We start from the raw sequence: 10,806 nt of genomic DNA, 5'->3' as shown, positions 1-10,806 counted from the left end.
AGACACCATAACCTGATCTAACCACATTTAAAATGCTCGCAAGCACTTTGTGAGCGCTTTTCAGCAAATCCACATTTTTAGATGTGAGGTGGGGAGGGTGTGTGGAATAATTATAATTGTGAGGTATACCATATTTTGGCGATGTTTTTGGTGTTGTGGGGTAATTCCCACACTGTGGGGCTGAAAAAATGCGAACATGTGATGTGTGGGAATAATGTGGGGAGTACTGGTAGTTCCAAAAACTGAAGTACATCAGTGTTTTCGGCAGTTCAGCGCTGGTTGAGTCTGTAGCCGAGTGTGGGCAGCGGCTCTGCTGTGAGAAACCCTGCCAGATATGCATCTGCAAAACCACTGAAATGAACACTTAACTTACACGCGTTACGGACACTTACAAACGCTTACAACCTCAGTAGTGCACTCATGTGATTGGTGGAGATGCTCTCGATGTTATTTATTTTATTTCGCCACTCTGAACTTACGAGAGATGGAGAAACCAACTGTTTGATCAATGATAATCTATCCCATCTCACTGAAAGATAAAAGATGACGGGCTTGATTTTATCTGAGATAAGATTGATAAAAAATAGAGACACGGTGCAGTTAAATTGCAAGCTGAGATCATAACAAAGAATGTAACTAATGTAAATCTGAGTGCAATGAAGATACACCTCCTTGTCTGAGAAATTGTTTAGGTAAAAATGCTCGTATACCTCCATACTCGTCGCTGCACTCACCGTATGGTCAGCGCCTTTACCGTACACAGGGATTAGCTCTACCACATGCGTGACATCTGTGAGAGAAATGACTGCCACCCAATCTCATCCGCTGGGCCTGTGGGCCCTTCGCGATATTTTCGAGCAACCGTATACATACTGATGGCAGGTTGATTGGCTGGATTGTCAACAATCTCATAATACTGCACATAGAGGAGCAGTTGGTCTGCAAGGTAGTGGGGAAGTGTGACATGGCGAGGTGGCAATGGGCTGGAAGACTGCCCGGACTTGAGCAACAAGATTTACTGTGTAATGCACAATCAGTAACGGGCAGCCAAGATAAAATAAACATCATTTACCAGTCTGGTCGCCCTGTATCGACTGCATAATCACAGCATCACAATTTCCCAGAGGAAACTTTTCTGACAGTGGGGCAGCCTGCATGACTTGACTAGGCATGATCATCCGCAAGTGAAAAACAGAATGCAGCTGTAAGCAAAACTTATTCCACATCTTGAGGCGACCACGATCACGGCTCCATGTTGTCGTGAATTGACCACCAGAAGCCTTCACATTATAATCAGAAAACACTTGTCCAAAATCTGGCAATGCGTAAAGCTGCTGGATTTATCAAGAGACATCTTGGCTCGATCAGGAGCGACGGTAACATGGAAGGCAACTGTAGCAGTGGAAGACAGGATACCTTTCAAAAAATGATTTCGAACTGGATGCAGCCCGACAAAACACCGTTGATTCAGATCATTAGGTGGCGACACAGGCGATCCACGCAAGAGCAGGGTCAGTTTCAGTGACCTCTTGCTCTTCCGTGACGATGGCATTGGCAAGGGGGGGAGTCATGCATCCGTAGGAACAGGTACAACTGGAATCGCCACAAGCGACTCCTCACGGTTGAGAATGTCAACGATTTGTTCCGTGAAGGTCCGTGACTGGTTGGATGTCCTCTCAAAGGGGAGTTTACAGTGAGTAATGAGAAGACGCTCAGTGATGTCAGCAGTCCATTGGATGAGGGTGCCGGTGTCCTTGGTGAACGAAGCGAAACTCTGCAAAAGCTCAAGCTTTGGAATGATAAAGTTATCGAGTGTTCCTTTGGTGCCTCGTCTCGCACCTGCATCCAATATTGCATGCTTGTGATTATGAAACTCTTCAAGCGAGGCGACCATAGAATCAACAAAGGTGTCAGAATAAACAGGGCTTTGGGCCTTGTAGATGAAATCAATCAAAGCACGAATCACATGGACAAACTGGGGGGGACGATCCCGGCGATAGAAGGAACCAAGGTACATTGCAAGTCCCGATGTTCCCGGTGTAGAGACTCGCATTTCTGCAGGCACATATGGGCACATTTTGCACCTTTTCACAACTCATGACAATTGGCCTTCAATGCACGACTCACACCATCAGCTATATTCGACTTCTATCATGTCCCTAGTCGTTTACACATAACGCGCAGCTTTCCCGCGAAACGCGCCATAGGCGCGGCACTTTCCCGCACAACGCGCAGCATTCCCACACATGCACCTTGCGCGCTTTCTCGCACTTAAGTGCCCTGCATCGCCTATCATCCAGGAACGTCCCTCTATGTCCACCCACCTCATTGGTATGTCATATCCCTTGCCTCGTGGTTTGTAACAAGCATTGCAGTGCTATTACATGTCATTACGTATTCATAGCGCTTATTGCTCCTATCCCTTCCGCTTCCGATGCGATTTCCATAGTATAAAGTTGCTGACTTACTACATCATCATTATTACTCCCCTTTGCTGTACTTCCCTCACTATTGGGTTTTACCTTAGAGTAGTAGTCACCACTTGGGCGCACTTTGTGTTTCCAATGGTTATCGTTATCTGCCTATACTAGACCTTTATCCGCGCTTGTTATAACACTCGCTCTGCGTTTGCACTCGCTTTGCACATCCGCTTCCTTATCTGTTTCCTCATCCGGTATTTTCCGCACAATGCGCGCCTTAGCGCTCATGTTCCCATGCTCGCGCTTACCTTAGTGCGCTCACTTCGCTTTCTTCTTGCGCTTTCGCGCATCCATCGCACTTCAAGGGTCTTTCATTCATCTGGTTCTGTGTTCAGTAGCAGTCCCCTTTAGGGTCGAATGTTCTTGCATTCTGCGAGTATAGCAGCTAGGCAGAGCCAAGACTCACTTATACTGGTTGAGCATTTTTAGGTATTTCATATCAGCCCAGCCAGGTTGAGATCGCCTCACCAGCCAGTCATTCATTTCATCTGACACACTCCAGATGAAAAATGGCGTGTTCCTACTCTCTTGTGGTGATTTCAGAAATGGATATTGAGTTTGTCCTTCCCCACCGATTCTTTGCACCACTTGAACAGGTGGTCAAAGAAAATTTTATGGCCGGTGTGAAAAATTTCCCCTACCAGAAAGCGAGAAGGATCTGAGCGTCACCAGTTCCGCCAAAAAGGCTGGTGAACACCGCTTAACGAATGAGCCTTGGCTTCCTCCTGGAATTCTCGCAACCTCAATGGATTGATGCATTGAAAGATGTTGTATATCACCACAAGTGTATGTTCTTTCATGCGTGGTGGATGGCAATAAGTGTCACCAAAAGATTGAGACGTGGCCAACATGATAGGAGAAGCAACCTTTGAGACACATGTGATGGCTTGCTGTTCTGGCAAATCCACAGTGTATGCGACCAAAGGTGTGAAGCAGTATCCTACATGGCCAGCTGGATCGGGCATGAACTTGCCCACCATGGTTGTGACCTTAACGTCTGCAAAGATGATGTCCATGCACTTGTGGAATAGCCGCTGGCTTAGAATGGTTTGGTAGTCAGGATGCACATCAACAAATTTGGGAATCGGCATGTATGCGACACATCGCCAGGCATGACATGTTGCTCTCATCCGCACGTCAGACTGAATGTTGCCGATGGTGACAAAAATGGGGTGCATTTCAAGTCCTCCAGTATGCTGCGTCACAGGTGTCTTGTCAGATGCAATGATCATCGGAACAATGGTAGCGCCCTTGGGAAGCTGATCCTGCACCGAAGTCATCAGTAAACTACTGTGAATGATATAATGAACTTACCTGAATTTTGAATGCTTGTTGGGCCGTAAAATATTCATTGTATTCGCGTTCGTCACCATCGACTATGATGTGCGGGTCATATGTCATGTGGTTCACAAAAATTGGATTTGCGAAGAGATCTTGCACTACCTCTAATCCATTGCGCCAGATGAGGTTTATCGGTTGGACAGTTGGGTACCTGGTTATTTCGAGTGTTGTTGAACACCATTTTGGTCCAGTTGGAAGTGAAGCTACCCATGCAAGTAGCTGGTCTTTGGAGCTAAACGACGGATTAGCTCAGCATACCTGTCAACTCAAGGTCAGTACACTAGCCCATATTCTCTAACTTCAGACAAACCCATTCCAGCTTCAGAAATCGCTCCATGTCACTTTGCGTTAAGCATTCACAAAGGAATTTTCCAAGCTCAAATTCTGCCTGGTCTTGAAAGGGATAGAATGGAGCATGATGTCGGCGGTAAGCATACTGGTCATTTTCCATTGCCTCGAGGATGTTTGGCATCTTTCCAAATATATAGCCAGAAGATGGGTGGTATTGCCCAAAGACGCAATCTTTTCCTGCTTCAGAAGTAGACCAAAGGAAGGCCGGTGGGACAGGAATATGGCAATCCTGTACCCGAGGCCAGTAGCCATTTGTTGTCTGGAGGTGTTCTAACACTGCATCAGTAGAAGGCAAATCGATCTGACACTGGGGGCATTTTGCAATAGATGATCTAGTGTGGTTACTAAAGTTTCAATTCCAGAATGTAGTAAAAGCTCACAAATGGGCATCTACAACGAATGGCCCGTCATGGGCCCCATCATGATGGTTGCTGGCCTCCATTGGGAGAATGCAGACTTACACCTGCTTGCCAGTGACTGCCAACAAACAGCACAGAAAAAACTGCTAAGTCCTTCAAACTCCACTTTGGCACCTTTTGCTCATAGCGATATCCCTCAAGTTGTAGTATACTCTCCGTCCTTGAGCTTTGGCAAGTCTCTAAAATCACTCATCTCTAGAAAGTCACTCATCTTTAGCCGCAGACATGGACACACCTAACACTCAGATAACTCCCCCTCCTCTGTCCGACTCTGAGACTACAGCTTCAACTCAAGTGGAAGTAGCATCATCTTTGGTGTTCTCTGGTTCCAAGTAAATGTCCCCTATGTCCCCTCTTATGTCTTTCGGATCAGTAGAGTCAGACATATGTAGTTCCACTCCCTTGGAAGTAAGCTCAATGCATGAGCCGTCCCACTGGTGGACATATCGTCAATCATCCTGGTACTTTAGTAAAGCAAGACCGTCTTCAGAGGCAGGACCATCTTCAGTGTTTTTGGGAGAAGATCCATGCTCAATATAAGCCACACCTTGTTTATAATTCTCCCCCATATGAGATTGCCTTTGCAAAGAGGCACATTATGCAGTCTTCACACAAAGATTTCTCCCAGCAAGACTTGCGTGAGGTAATTACCTCACTTCCCACTTGACAGATTTTACTTAAACAAAGATCTAGGGTAGGGAGCTACTCCAAAAAGGCTTATCTCATCTATCCAACAGTACTTTCCGCAAGGCCGCTGTGCGGATCACAACCTGGCTAGGCACTAAGAAATAAAAGTGCTCAACCAGTATAAGTGAGTCTAAGCTCTGCCTAGCTGCTATACTCGCAGAATGCAAGAACGTTCGACCCTAAAGGGGAAGCAAGGAAAGCAAGGATCCACGGAATGATGCTGATCAACCCTGATCAAAGGCGACAAAAGGCGATGTAAGCGCGAGAAATGCGCTGAAGGTGCGCGCGGGAAAGTGAAACACGAAAATGTGCGAAGCGCGGGAAGGCGAAAAGGCGAAAATGCGAAAATGCACGGAGGACAGGGATGGTAGTGCGAGCATGGACAAGTGTAGAGAGACGATAATATGGTGAAAAGCGCGGATATAGATGGATACTGATACTGCCACTAGCTTTAGACTGATGCTAGGGCCTTGAGACGACGACGGATGCATGCATTGCATGGAACTAACTGCCAAGTACATGGTGGTAGAAAGATCTCAGTGGTAGGAAGCTGGTGGTGTAAAACGAACATGAAAGTATGTAAGTTCTACCTAAGCACTCTCCCAGGGCTCGGAGCTGAATAGGGAGTGCTCTTAGTAGATAAGTGAGGTAAAATGATGTAAAGTAAGGGTGCATAACGAAATACAAAGTGTAATAGGCTAAATATGGTCTGATAATGAAAAGGGACACACCTAGGAACTGGTTGGACGATGGATGGATGCTCCTGGATGATGCGCAATGGAGTGTGCTTAAGCGCGCGCACGGGAATGCGAAATGCGAAAGCGTGAGAAAGTGTTGCGCCTATGGCGCATTTTGCAGGAGAGCTGTGCATTGTATGCGCAATGACTGGAGACATAGCAGAAGTTGCGTATGGAGTAGGGCGACAAGTGCGAGAGAAACACGCGCGGGAATGCTGCGCATTGTGTGGGAAAGTAGCGCGCCTATGGCGCATTTCGCGGGAAAGTGGTGCGCTCTATAGGGAAGTCATAGTGGATGATGGTGCGAGTTGTGCCATGAAGGCCAGTTGTCAGAATTTGTAAAATGAGCCCATATGAGCCCACAGAAATGCGAGTCTCTACACCGCTGAGGCGATCTCAACCTGGCTGGGCTGATATGAAATACCTAAAAATGCTCAACCAGTATAAGTGAGTCTTGGCTCTGCCTAGCTGCTATACTCGCAGAATGCAAGAACATTCGACCCTAAAGGGGACTGCTACTGAACACAGAACCAGATGAATGAAAGACCCTTGAAGTGCGATGGATGCGCGAAAGCGCAAGAAGAAAAGCGAAGTGAGCGCACTAAGGTAAGCGCGAGCATGGGAACATGAGCGCTAAGGCGCGCATTGTGCGGAAAATACCGGATGAGGAAACAGATAAGGAAGCGGATGTGCAAAGCGAGTGCAAACGCAGAGCGAGTGTTATAACAAGCGCGGATAAAGGTCTAGTATAGGCAGATAACGATAACCATTGGAAACACAAAGTGCGCCCAAGTGGTGACTACTACTCTAAGGTAAAACCCAATAGTGAGGGAAGTACAGCAAAGGGGAGTAATAATGATGATGTAGTAAGTCAGCAACTTTATACTATGGAAATCGCATCGGAAGCGGAAGGGATAGGAGCAATAAGCGCTATGAATACGTAATGACATGTAATAGCACTGCAATGCTTGTTACAAACCACGAGGCAAGGGATATGACATACCAATGAGGTGGGTGGACATAGAGGGACGTTCCTGGATGATAGGCGATGAGGGCAATGCAGGGCGCTTGCAGGGCGCTTAAGCGCGAGAAAGTGCGCAAGGTGCGCGTGTGGGAATGCTGTGCGTTGTGCAGGAAAGTACCGCGCCTATGGCGCGTTTCGCGGGAAAGCTGCACGTTGTGTGTAAAACGACTAGGGACATGATAGAAGTCAAATATAGCTGATGGTGCGAGTCGTGCATTGAAGGCCAATTGTCATGAGTTGTGAAAAGGTGCAAAATGTGCCCATATGTGCCTGCAGAAATGCGAGTCTCTACACTGCTTTAGTCAAACAGGCGTCAGCTCAGGACAAGAAGCATGCAGTCATCCACATGACCTGGAAACTTGAGTTGATTGAGAGGCAGAAGGTGTTCATGCAGTCACTCCGGAAAGAGCAGGAAGCAGAGCTTAAGATTGCAGAGACCGAAATGGAGTTCTTCAGGCAGCTTGTCTGTGAGCGAGGACTCCCTGCTTTACAAGATGATCAACAATATTTCAAGGCAATTTTCGCAGAAGAACTGGATGATCTCGATGTCGCTGATGCACAGTATAGACAGTTTTCGGCTCAAGGGAGGAAGTGTGTTGCCCCATTCGCTAACAGCAGCGACATGGAACTTTCTCCCAATGAACTCGAGGCAGATGATGATTCCCACTCCTCAGGCTCCCACAGTGATGGGGGGTCGGATGACCTCATTTATGGAGCGAATGAATAGGAGGGTACATTGCTGTTTCCCCATTTTTCCTCTTCTTTGTTTTATTAACGACACATGTACAGTCAATTTGATACAGAGCCATTCAATCCTTATTGCCCCCTATTGCCTCATTCATTCTATATCGCCTCCTATTGCCTCCAATTCAATACCCTGCTTCCAATTCAATCGCTGTGCACCACTTTATCTCATTGTACCTCAGCATCCCCACGAGTTTTCTGCATTTTCCGCTTATGTCGAATGCGCTGTAGACTTATGTATGATCTTTCCGATTTATACTCATCATGTACGGTTCTTTTTGCTTGAATATATCCTCCATTGGGTAAGTAAATGATTGGAAACTACTAGTAAGTAAGATCCCATGGCCCCGCGACGGACAGCCTCTCAACCACGAAGGACATCCGCCAAACAAAAGGTCAGTCCCCTCCAACATCAAATTCTTAAACGCTCCTGACACGATTTAGGCGCTGCCACGACCAAAAAGAATTCGTCACTCAACGCCTCAGGGCGCAACATCACAACCCAACTAGGTCTGCCTCAAGACCGCCCACAATCACCCGATGTAGAGACTCACGTTTCTCCAGGCTCATATGGGCCAAATTCACGCCTTTTCACGATGCACTCGATATCCTTGCAACGCGCTTCTCATATGACTTCCGCGCAACGCGCTGTGGGTATCACAACCTGGCAGGCACATATAAGAAAAGTGCTCAACCAGTATAAGTGAGTCTCAGCTCTGCCTAGCTGCTATACTCGCAGAATGCAAGAACGTTCGACCCTAAAGGGGAAGCAAGGAAAGCAAGGATCCACGGAATGATGCTGAACAACCCTGGTGAATGGCGGTGAAAGCGCGAGAAATGCGCTGAAGGCGCGCGCGGGAAAGTGAAGTGCGAAGGTGCACGGAGCGCGGGAAGGTAGTGCAAGCAGTGCACAAGTGTAGAAGACGGATACTGGGACTGATAAGAGGAAAAGTGCAGATCTAGACGGATACTGATAGTGCCCACTAGCTATAGACTGATGCTAGGGCCTCAAACGATGATTGACACATGCATTGCATGGAACTAACTGGTGATAGATACTGAGTGGTAGGAAGGTAAGGTGGAATAGTTGGGTGTGTAAGTGGGGTGTAAAACGAACATGAGAGTATGTAAGTTCTACCTAAGCGCTCTCCCAGGGCTCGGAGCCGAATAGGGAGCGCTCTAAGTATGTAAATGAGGTAAGGTGATGTAAAGTAAGGGTGCATAACGAAATGGGAAGTGTAATATGCTAAATATGGTCAGATAACGAAAAGGGACATACCAAGGGACTGGTTGGACGATGGATGGATGCTCCTGGATGCTGTGCGACATAGTGCGCTTAAGCGCGAGAAAGCGCGCAAGGCGCGCACGCGGGAATACTGCGCATTGTGCGGGAAAGTGTCGCGCCTATGGCGCGTTTTGCGGGAAGTGGTGCGCATGATGGTGGAAGTCATAGTGGATGATGGTGCAAGTTGTGCAGTAAAGGCCAGTCATCAGAATTCGTAAAATGAGCCCATATGAGCCCACAGAAACGCGAGTCTCTACAGCGCGCTTTGGCGTGTACCAGCACATTCGAGTGCGTTCGAGTGCGTTATGGTGCACTTTGTCGCATTTCCTTAGGATCCGTCACCTGTCCTCCGCATGTCCTGTCCTAGTCCTCCAAGGTCCATTGGTGCATTTTCCCTTCTTCAGAACTCATACTCCGTCACGCAGGCACTAGTACTTATCATCATATCTCGTTATGGACCCTGTCTTACCTCACCATTTACCTTAGTACTTCCTATTCGGCTCCGAGCCGTGGGAACTCGCTTAGCATACCTACACGTCACCATGTTTGTTTTCCTGTCACTTACTTCCGCTCCACTACCATCGAAGTGTATAGCTCAAGTTTCTATCAGAATACACCGGTTTCCTTCCTATTGGCGCTTTGACACCTTAAGTGTCTACTTCCACGTCTATCAAAGTCTTGATTCCCCCATTTATTGCCACCTCTACTCGAAGCACTCCGTTGTGATCGCATGAAGTGCGCTTTTCCGCACTTTCCGCCTTATTAGCACGTTTAGGCGCCTTTAGCTAGTGCACTTCGCTTTTGGGTGCATTATTTGCCTCAGAGTCCCATTCAGGCTTCGAGACCGAACCACTGGTTATAGATCCCCCTCACCTTTCACTAGAGGAATCTTTCTCAGTAGCAATCCCCTTGGGACGACTTTCCACTCGTATCCAGAGGAGCACTTGAGAGCCCACTTCCCACTCTTCTCCCTAGCACACAGCTATCATTCCTCGCCCTCACCGAGTCTGCACATTGCCCCCCCCAACATAGATCCCAATGAGTTCTGGCCTCCCTTCCAAACAGATCCTGAATTCCATCCGCATCCACAACCTCCCTACCAACAGATCTTCAATTTCATCAGCATCCGCAACCTCCCTTCCAACCAGATCTTCAACTACACCCACAACCGCCATTTCAACATTCACAGCAGCAGGATTACTCAATGGGGGGCAACCATGAGCTGCCACAACACAAATACTACCTGCCGCCACAACACAAATACCACCCGCCCCCTCAAAACGAGTACCACCCGCCCCCACAGAACGAGTACTGCCCATCCCCACAGAATGAGTACCACCTGCCACCGCAACACGAATACCACCTGCCCCCACAAAACGAGTACCACCTGCCCCCACAGAACGAGTACCACCTGCCCCCACAACACGAATACCACCCGCCTCCACAAAATGAGTACCACCCACCACCACAAGACCAATACCAGCAGGATGAATACCCTCCGCAAGACCAACTATTGCAGGGGAACTTCCAGCCGCCACCTCAAGACCAGCCATATGAAGGTGCAGAGGCTGGCCCTGTGCATCAGGACCTTGATCAGCTGTACAAAGGCGCAGAGGCTGGCCCTGTGCATCAGGACATTGACCTTTGTGGTCATGGCATACAGCGACATATGCGCTGGGACCTCGGTGAGGCTTATGTCCCACGCACGGAACCATGTCCTCAAGTTATTGGTGTTGCA

This window comes from Suillus subalutaceus (genome assembly GCF_016647625.1).
Source record: "Suillus subalutaceus strain FC151 chromosome Unknown DFJ58scaffold_434, whole genome shotgun sequence".
NCBI classification, from domain to species: Eukaryota; Fungi; Basidiomycota; class Agaricomycetes; order Boletales; family Suillaceae; genus Suillus; species Suillus subalutaceus.
This window is presented reverse-complemented; position numbering follows the sequence as displayed.